Below are 10,612 nucleotides of genomic sequence, written 5' to 3'. Positions count from 1 at the left end.
CCATGGCGGGCGGGGCAATAAAATTCCATGCAAGTTATCATCACCTAATGCACATCACAGATGCATCCATCCAGGGCAGCATTGGTAGGAATGACGACCTCATAGTGCTTGTAGAGACTTAGGATACCTTCCATTGTACTGTCTGGCACTATCACCATGACAAGCAGGATCGATGGTGTATTGGAAGATAGTCACTCCCTCCGACCCCCTACCTCTCCCAGATTGATTGCCCTTCCACGATTGTGCCCCCCTTGCTCAATCGTCGCCCCTGTTTCCCCTCCTCCCACCCTTCCCCCCCCCTAGGTCACGAAGTGGAAAGTGGAACTGATCCACTTCAGATCAGCCACGATCTTATTGAATGGCGGGGCAGGCTCAAAGGGTTAGATGGCCTACTCCTGCTCCTATTTCTTATGTTCTTATGAAGCCAGCAATCCAGGGCAGGTATCATCGCGATAAGTTAGGGGTGATGCTATCTCTCGCCTCTCTCGCAATCTTACTGATTCCACATGCCAGGCAGTGAGACTGATCCCTTCATGTTTTGTGTACCTGGGCCACCAGCATGTTACTATTCCTGCAATATTCCACTGTTATTGTCCTTTCAATATTAGAAAATCTGCTGTGTCGTTACTGTTACTGAAGTAGCATCTTCTGTATTTTTAGACAATTGAAAGCTGTACGAGCAAGGCCCAAGTATTCAATGGATCAGCTTGGATTCTTAAACTAGACTGCAGAGACGCATCCCTGACTACATCCACCGTGCCTGTAACAACTTCAAAGGCAACAGCAATGAGAATTTCAGCAGCAACATCACTGTGGACATGGTCTATTGTGATGGCTTTCTATAAAGTAAGATTATGAATTTATTTCCTTCAGTAATATTTTGATCTTGTATATCTGTAGGTGATCACCTCTTAGATGCCACCTTTCAAAGCTGAAAGGTCCAGGTTTACCCAACATTCAATTCTATTTATTTATTAGCGTCACAAGTAGGCTTACGTTAACACTGCAATGAAGTTATTGTGAAAATTCCCCGGTCGTCACACTCCGACGCCTGTTCGGATACACCCAGGGCAAATTTAGCACGGCTGACGCACCTAATCAGTGCGTCTTTCAGACTGTGGGAGGGTCTCCGACCCTATAAATCGGCACAAAGAGGAGACCCGATCCTCTACACTGGTAGAGAATCCCACCCTCCCACCTCCTCTAACCTAATTATAAGTGTGTGGGAAGTTTTTTTTTGTTGTTTTTCTTTTCTTTTCTGCTGGAAATTGTTTCAGGGATGGCAGTTCAGGCAGTAAGCTGCACCTCCTGCGGTATGTATGTGGTGAGGGACATCAGTAGTGTTTCTGCTGATTTTACCTGCAGGAAGTGTGTACGATTGCAGCTTCTGGAGGAGCGTGTTAAGGAGCTGGAGTTGGAATTGGATGAACTCCGGATAATTCGGGAGGCTGAGGCGGACATCGATAGGAGTTACAAGGAGATAGTCACTCCTAAAAATGAGTCTTGGGTAACTGCTAGGAAGAGGGGAAAGAAGCAATTGGGAGGACAATCCCCTAGGGCTGTTCCCCTCCAAAATAAGTTTTCTGTCCTGGAGGCTACAGTTGAGGAGGAATCAACTGGAGATAGCCAAAGGGAGCAGGTCTCTGGAGGTGAGCCTGTTGTGAAGGCTCAGGTGGTTAGGGGATGTAAAAGATTGGGCCTGGTGATTGGGGACTCCACAGTTAGGGGGACAGATAGGAGAGTCAGAAGTAATGGTAGGGACTCAGGGCTGGTGTGTTGCCTCCCAGGGGCTGGGGTCCGGGATGTTTCAGAGAGGGTGTTCAGGGCTCTTAAGGGAGAGGGAAATCAGCCCCAAGTCATAGTTCATGTGGGGACACATGACATAGGGAGGTTAAGGGAAGAGGATATTAAGCAGAAATTTATGGAGCTGGGGTGGAAACTTAAGGCCAAGTCAGACAGAGTGGTTATCTCAGGACTCTTGCCTGTGCCACAGGATAGTTTAGAGCGGAACAGAGAGAGGGAAAGTTTGAACTCGTGGCTGAGGGGATGGTGCAGGAGGGAGGGGTTCAGGTTCTTGAGCAATTGGGGCTCATCCTGGGGAAGGTGGGACCTCTACAAGAGTGATGGTCTACACCTGAATCAGAGGGGAACCAATATCTTGGGGGGAAAATTTGCAAAGGCTATGCAGGGGGGTTTAAACTGATTCAGAGGGGGTTGGGATCCTGAGTAGCGGGGATGAAAGTGAGGGGGGCATAGATGGGGACTGCAATGCACGGCATCGTGGGGGTGCAGCGGAGCAGGGTTTGAAATGCGTATACTTTAATGCAAGGAGTATTCGCAATAAAGTGGATGAACTTGCAGCGTGAATCAGTACCTGGGACTTTGATGTTGTGGCCATTTCAGAGACATGGATAGAGCAGGGTCAGGAATGGTTGTTGCAGGTTCCGGCGTTCAAATGCTTCAGTCGGAGTAGAGAAGGAGGTAGAAGGAGGGGGAGGGGTAGCATTATTAGTCAAGGATTGTATTACAGTGTCAGAGAGGAAGTTTGATGAGGACTTGTCTGTTGAGGTAGTATGGGCTGAGATTAGAAATAAGAGAGGAGAGGTCACCCTGTTGGGAGTCTTTTATAGACTTCCTAAAAGTCCTAGAGAGGTTGAGGAAAGGATTGCGGAGATGATCCGGGATAGGAGTGAAAGTAATAGGGTAATTGTTATGGGGGACTTTAACTTTACTAATATTGATTGGAATAGCTATAGCTCTAGCTCATTAGAGGGGTCAGTTTTTGTACAAAGCGTGCAGGAAGGTTTTTTGACTCAGTATGTAGATAGGCCAACTAGAGGTGAGGCTACATTGGATTTGGTGCTGGGAAATGAGCCAGACCAGGTGCTAGACTTGGAAGTTGGGGTGCATTTTGGTGATAGTGACCACAATTCGGTTACGTTCACCTTAGTGATGGAAAGGGATAGGCATGAACCTCGGGTCAGTAGTTTTAGCTGGGGGAAGGGTAATTATGAGGCTATTAGGAGAGAATTAGGAAGCATAGGTTGGACTAGGAGACTAGGAGTCCGAAATGTTGAGTTTTTTCAAGGAGCAGCAACTGCGAGTCCTTGATAAGTATGTCCCTGTCAGGCAAGGAGGAAATGGTCGAGTAAGGGAACCATGGTGCACTAGGAAAGTTGATTCGCTGGTTAAAAAGAAAAAGGAGGCTTATGTCTGGATGAGACTTGAGGGCTCAGGTAGTGCACTAGAAAGCTTTAGATTGGCTAGGAGGGAGTTAAAGAGAGAGTTAAGAAGGGCTAAAAGAGGACATGAGAAGACTTTGGCTGATAGGATTAAGGAGAATCCTAAGGCGTTCTATAGATATGTTAAGAACAAAAGGTTGGTTAGGGCAAGATTAGGGCCAGTTAGAGACAGCAGTGGGAAGTTATGTGTGGAACCGCAAGAGATTGGAGAGGCATTGAACCAATATTTCTCTTCGGTGTTCACGCAGGGGGACATAAATGTAGCTGTGGAGAACACTGGGTTACAGGGTTGTAAACTGGACAGTATTGCAGTTGATAAGGAGGATGTGCTAGTTATTCTTGAGGGTTTGAAAATAGATAAGTCCCCTGGGCCGGACGGGATTTACCCTAGAATTCTCTGGGAGGCAAGGGAGACGATTGCAGAGCCTCTGGCTCTGATCTTCAGGTCGTCGTTGGTCACTGGTATAGTGCCAGAAGATTGGAGGTTAGAGAATGTTGTCCCATTGTTTAAGAAGGGGAAGAGAGACTTCCCCGGGAATTATAGACCGGTGAGTCTTACTTCTGTTGTGGGCAAGGTTTTAGAAAAAATTATTAGGGATAGGATTTATGGTTATTTGGAGAGTAATGAATTGAGTGGAGATAGTCAGCATGGTTTTGTGGATGGTAGGTCGTGCCCTACTAACCTTATTGAGTTTTTTGAGAAAGTGACCAAAGAGGTGGATGGGGGTAAGGCAGTTGACGTGGTATATATAGACTTTAGTAAGGCGTTTGATAAGGTTCACCATGGAAGGCTTCTGCAGAAATTGCAGATGTATGGGATTGAGGGTGGTCTAGGAAATTGGATTAGGAATTGGCTGGCGGATAGGAGACAGAGGGTGGTGGTTGATGGTAAGTTTTCGACATGGAGTTCAGTTACAAGTGGTGTGCCGCAGGGATCTGTTTTGGGGCCACTGCTGTTTGTAATTTTTATAAATGATTGGAATGAGGGTGTAGTTGGGTGGATTAGTAAATTTGCTGATGACACGAAAGTTGGAGGTGTGGTAGATAGTGAGGAAGGGTGTCTTAGTCTACAGGGAGACTTGGATAAGTTGCAGAGCTGGGCCGAGAGGTGGAGGATGGAGTTTAATGTGGAAAAGTGTGAGGTAATTCACTTTGGCAGGAATAACGGATGTGTAGAGTATAGGGCTAACGGTAGGACTCTGAATAGTGTGGATGAACAGAGGGATCTAGGTGTATGTGTACATAGATCCCTGAAAGTTGGGAATCAAGTAGATAGGGTTGTTAGGAAGGCATACGGTGTCTTGGCGTTTATTGGTAGGGGGATTGAATTTAGGAGCTGCAGCGTCATGTTGCAACTGTACAAGACTCTGGTGCGGCTGCACTTGGAGTACTGTGTGCAGTTCTGGTCCCCACATTATAGGAAGGATGTGGAGGCTTTGGAGAGGGTGCAGAGGAGGTTTACCAGGATGTTGCCTGGTATGGAGGGGAGGTCCTATGAGGAGAGACTGAGGGATTTGAGGTTGTTTTCGTTAGAAAGAAGGCGGCTAAGAGGGGACCTTATTGAAACATATAAGATGATTAGAGGTTTGGATAGGGTGGACAGTGATAGTCTTTTTCCTCGGATGGAGAAAGCTAGCATGAGGGGGCATAGCTTTAAATTAAGGGGTGGTAGTTATAGGATGGATGTCAGGGGTAGGTTCTTTACCCAGAGGGTGGTGAGGGATTGGAATGCCCTGCCTGCTGCAGTTGTAAATGTGCCTAGTTTGGGGGCATTTAAGAGATCCATGGATAGGTTTATGGATGGAAAGGGATTGGTTTAGGTTAGAGGGTCATTGTTTTCTAACTGGTCGGCGCAACATCGTGGGCCGAAGGGCCTGTTCTGCGCTGTAATGTTCTATGTTCTATGTTCTAAACCGGAGCACCCGGAGGAAACCCACACAGACACGGGGGAGAATGTGTGGAATCCACAGGCAGTGACCCGAGCCGGGAATCGAACCTGGGTCCCTGGTGCTGTGAGGCAACAGTGCTAACCGTTCATTCAGTAGGATCACATTCTCTTCCTGAACTAAATGACTCATCATGTCTCAGTAAACAAAACAGCCCAGTCTGATCACCGTATAAATGTGAGTTAAGCATTGACCGTTCTGATTTGTACTATGCTGCTCTAGTTACATAGTTCAGCCCTTCATGTGTTCTTTGATCCTTGCCCTGTAAGGATTAAAAATGTTCAGGAGTCCTCTTCATCTCGATAAGGACACACAATCGCTGTTGTATCAGGGAAGTGATGGCATAGTAATATCCTCACTGGACTAGGAACCCAGCAGGAAACTGAGGATCAGCCCTGTGGAATCTGCTTGTCAATAACCTCCAGAACGCTTTTATTATTTACTAAAAAGACTATTGTCTGGATATAGTCTGTGGAAATCATTGAGTACACTGAAATGTCACATCCAAACATAAGAGTTATGAGTGGATGTAGGCCATTTGGCCCCTCAAACCTGCTCTATCATTCAATAAGATCATGTACGATTTGACTGTGGCCTCAACTCTAACCTTTAGTAACCTTTGACTTCCTTCCCAGTCAAGAATCTATTTATCTCAGCTTTAAAAACATTCCGTGACCCTTCCTCCACCACTCTCCAGGGGAATAGAGCACCACAGACTCATGACCATCTGAGAGAAAAACTTCTGCTCATCTCCATTTTAAATGGGAGACCCTTTATTTTTAAACTGTGTCCTCTTCTTTTAGTCTCTCCCACAAGGAAAACACCCTTTCAGCATCTTTAGGTCACCTGAGGATCTTACATGTTTTAAGAACATAAGAATGTAAGAACATAAGAACATAAGAAACAGGAGCAGGAGTAGGCCATCCAGCCCTTCGAGCCTGCCCCACCATTCAATAAGATCATGGCTGATCTGTCGCTGCTCAGTTCCACATTCCCGCCCTCTCCCCATAACCCTTAATCCCCTCTCTTATCAAAAACCCATCAACCCGCGTCTTAAAAATATTTAGCGAGGCAGCCTCCACCACTTCAACGGGCAGAGAATTCCAGAGATTCACCACCCTTTGAGTGAAGAAGTTCCTCCTCAACTCCGTTCTAAACCGCCCCCCTTTTATCTTGAGGCTGTGCCCCCTAGTCCTACTGTCTTTTTTGAGCGGGAAGAGTCTCTCCACCTCTATCCTATCCATCCCATTCATCATCTTATACGTCTCAATGAGATCTCCCCTCATTCTTCTAAACTCTAACGAGTACAAGCCCAGTTTATTCAGCCTCTCCTCATAGCTCAACCCCCTCAACTCTGGTATCAGCCTAGAAAACCTCCTCTGCACTCCCTCCAAAGCCAAAATATCCTTGCGCAGGTGCGGTGCCCAAAACTGCACACAGTACTCCAGCTGCGGCCTCACCAATGCCCTATACAGCTGCAGCAAGACCTCCCTACTTTTATATTCAATCCCCTTCGCTATGAAGGCCAGCATCCCATTCGCCTTCCTGACCATCTGCTGCACCTGCAGGCTGGGTTTTTGCGACTCATGCACAAGGACCCCGAGGTCCCTCTGCACCGTCGCCTGCTGCAGTTTTTCGCCCCGTAAGTAATAGTCCTTCCTACCATTCTTCCTACCAAAGTGGACCACCTCACACTTGCCAACATTAAATTCCATTTGCCATTTCCTGGCCCATTCGCACAGCCTATCTAGATCCTTCTGCAGACTCTCCACACCCTCCGCACAATTTGCCGTTCCCCCAATCTAATAAGATCAACTCTCATTCTTCTCATCTCCAATGGATACAGGCCAACCTGTCCAACCTTTCCTCAAGATTTACCCTTGCAATTGTCCGAGACAACTGCTCTGAATTGTTCCCAATACATTTAAATCCTTTTTTATATAAGGAGAGCAGAACTGTGCTTAGTAGTCTAGATGTGAGCTTACTAATATCCAGCTGGAGCAAAACATCCCCACTTTTATATTCCATCCCCTTGCAATGAATGACAACATTCCATTTGTCTTCCTAGTCACAGCGTACTGTCTTTCCCTGAATCATGTACCAAGACACCCAGATCCCTCTGTATCTCACAGTTCTGCAATCTTTCTCCATGGTAGCACAGTTGTTAGCAGTGCTGCTTCAGAGCACCAGGGGCCAGGTTCAATTCTGTCCTTGAGCCACTGTCCGCAGCATTGTGGGTAACATGGTGGCACAGTGTTTAGCACTGCAGCTTCACAGCTCCAGGGACCTGGGTTCAATTCCCGGCTTGGGTCACTGTCTGTGTGGAGTTTGCACATTCTCCTCGTGTCTGCATGGGTTTCCTCCCACAGTCCAAAAATGTGCGGGTTCGGTTGATTGGCCATGCTAAAAATTGCACCTTAGTGTCCTGAGGTGCATAGGTTCGCTGATTAGTGGGTAAATGTGTGGGATATGGGGGTAGGGCTTGGGTGGGATTGTGGTTAGTGCAGACTTGATGGGCCAAATGGCCTCTTTCTGCACTGTAGGGATTCTATGTCTGAGTGGAGTTTGCACGTTCTCCTTGTATCTGCATGGATTTCCTCCGGAGGCTCTGGTCTCCTCCCTCCACAGACCAAACATGTATGGGTTAGGTTGGTTGGACATGCTAAATTGACTCTTAGAAGGGCCCTATTTTACCATTGAGCAGGTCAGGTCATTCTCTGGGGGAGGGTGGGAATGAGGCCAGATTGTTGTCTGGTTGTGGGGGGAGAGGGTCGATCATTGTCCGGTGTTGTGGGGGGGGCGGTGGTGGTGGAGGGAGTCAGGCCAGATCATTCTCTAGTGAGGGGATGAGGAGGGACGAGGAAGTGGGTCAGATGGTCCTCCGGGGGCGAGGGGGGAAGTGAGGCCAGATCATTCTTTTTGGGGGGGGGGGGGTGGGCAGAGCGAGACCCGATTGCTCACTGGTGTGGCGGGGGGTGATGAGTTGTGGAGGGGTGGGGGGGGGGCGCAGTTGGATCTCTGGTGGGGGTGCAGGGAGGGTCCGCTACCACTCTGCGGGTGATTGGTGGGGGTAAAGGGGTGGGGGGGTCGTGATCGGTCTGGGTAGCGGGAGTGTGGATGGATAAGGGGGACAGTGATATGTGTGGGGGCCATCACCCCCGCTTTCCGTTCCCGGGCCACTTTCTCTGTCTTCTGCGACCCGGGGGCGATCTGACACGGGCGCGATTTTTCAAACATTTTTCTAACTGCGTGCGCAGTTCAGGGCTCCGATTGTTTCGGGCGCGCTAAGCCCTGCCCACAGCGTGAATCAGACTCGCCTTGTTTCGGGCTGAGTGTGTAGGGGAGCGCCTGAGAGCAGATTTCCAACTCGGGTCTGAATTGCCCCCAGATTCAGCACTTAGAATGAAAATAGTAAAACCCGTGTAAAATCAGGCCCTAATCAGTGTCAGTCGGATTAGCAGGGTAAGTATGTGGGACTATGCAGATAAGGCCTGTGTGGGATTATTGGTGATGCAGGTTTGATGGGCCAACTCCCTCACTATGTTCCATCTACCAAATTTATGCCACTCGGCCGATCTATATCCCTTTGCCGACTCCTGGGCTGGAATATTATCGTCTCGCCTGCCACAGGAATCGGAGCGAGGGGCGGACCATGGAAAGGTCAGCTGACCTCAGGTGGGATTTTACGGTTTGAGCAGGAGTGAGGCTGGAAAATCCTGCCCTAATGTCCTCTTCACAACTGGCTTTCTTACCTAGCTTTTTATCATCAGCAGGTTTTACAATAATATCTTCAGTCCCTTCATCAAAGTCATTGATATGACTTTGGAGTCCCCCCCCACTTGGAGAACTGTGCTCAGTTCTGGTCGCCTCACTACAGGAAGGATGTGGAAGCTATTGAGAGGGTGCAGAGGCGATTTACAAGGATGTTGCCTGGATTGGGAGGCATGCCTTATGAGGATAGGTTGAGGGAGCTCGGTCTTTTCTCCTTAGAGAGACGAAGGATGAGAGGTGACCTGATAGAGGTGTATGAGATGTTGAGAGGAATCGATCGGGTGGATTCTTGGAGGCGATTTCCCAGGGCTACGAGAGGACACAGGTTTAAGGCGCTGGGGAGCAGGTACAGAGGAGATGTCAGGGGTAAGTTTTTCACTCAGAGGGTGGTGAGTGAGTGGAATCGGCTGTCGTTGGTGGTGGTGGAGGTGAACTCGTTGGGGTCTTTTAAGAGACTTCTGGATGAATATATGGGATTTAATGGGATTGAGAGTTATAGATAGGCCTGGTAGGTATGGATGTGATCGGCGCAACTTGTGGGCCGAAGGGCCTGTTTGTGCTGTAGTGTTCTATGTTCTATGATACAAACTGAGGCCCCAGCACTGATCCTATGGTACTCCACATGTCACATCTTGCCAATCTGAAAGAGGCCCATTTATCCCTAATTTCTATTTGTTTTTACATAACCGATCCTCTATCCGTGGTAATATGTTATCCTCTGCACCATGAGGTCCGTGTTGCTAGACTTTGCCCAGATTGGATAAATTGGTAAATATTTGCCCGTGAGAATGAGTTCAGTTCTCCCAATTTCTCTGAAGCTCCCCTTCACTCACATAGCCATGAGTGAACAGAGGTAGAACAATTCACACAGCTGAGCTTGGTTACTGCGGTTACAATAAGTGACACCTCCGGACAGTTCCACCATAAATATCCCACAGGAAACACACATCCTGCCTAACATCTGCCCCTTTCAATGCATGTATCTGAGTCAGTTACTTTCAACCCAGCCAGAGGAGAAGTCACTACACATTCCACTGGCTGAATAACGTTCATAGAAAATATTCAGCTGAAAGTCCGGGGAAGTCACAGTGAATTTATTTTCCTGATTAAATTGCAGGCTTTCGGAGGACTTTGAGGACCGGATGGAGATGCCGAGACAGAGGAAGGTGTTAAATGGGAAGAAAATTGCTCATGGCATAATCTGTTTACTTTTAAAGCATTATGTTTTACATTTAATTATAAATAGTTTGCTTTTAATTGCTAGATTCTCAGGCTACAGCTTATTATACTCTGGCTCATATCAGTTATTCAGTAATGTGCCATTGAACTAAATCATGTGGCACATTCCACGCTAGATGCCAACGTGAAGGCAAATAATAGACATAGCACTGAATCACTCGCTTTCTTTCAGTTCTCTTAAACAAAATTAAATTAAACTCCAGCTACCACAGACATTTTTGTTATTTCACCTCTTGCAATCTCATTTATCACATTGACTAAAAGTTAAAGGTCGAAGGAGACGCAGTAAAAGCAAGACTAAATATGCCACGTGTCGCAGGATTTTACCAATTGGGCGGAATGGTTTGACGTTAGTGGAAATGTGTGTCCACACGGGCGGCTGGTAGGACCCTCCCCCTGAATTTTACTGGCGCC

General features: G+C 47.6%; 1 long non-coding RNA gene across 1 annotated transcript; it reads left to right on the top strand.

The window, feature by feature from the left end:
- The first annotated feature begins 759 nt into the window (after window positions 1-759).
- On the top strand, window positions 760-10,404 carry LOC145344397 (uncharacterized). The gene is made up of 2 exons (XR_013886857.1): window positions 760-846; window positions 10,077-10,404. It is a non-coding gene; the product is annotated as an uncharacterized LOC145344397 (long non-coding RNA).
- The last annotated feature ends 208 nt before the right edge of the window (window positions 10,405-10,612 follow it).

Source organism: Carcharhinus amblyrhynchos, chromosome 6, assembly GCF_965287045.1.
Source record: "Carcharhinus amblyrhynchos chromosome 6, sCarAmb.v2.hapA, whole genome shotgun sequence".
NCBI lineage: Eukaryota > Metazoa > Chordata > Chondrichthyes > Carcharhiniformes > Carcharhinidae > Carcharhinus > Carcharhinus amblyrhynchos.
The sequence above is the reverse complement of the archived record's forward strand: the minus strand, read 5'-3'. Positions and strand labels throughout refer to the sequence as shown.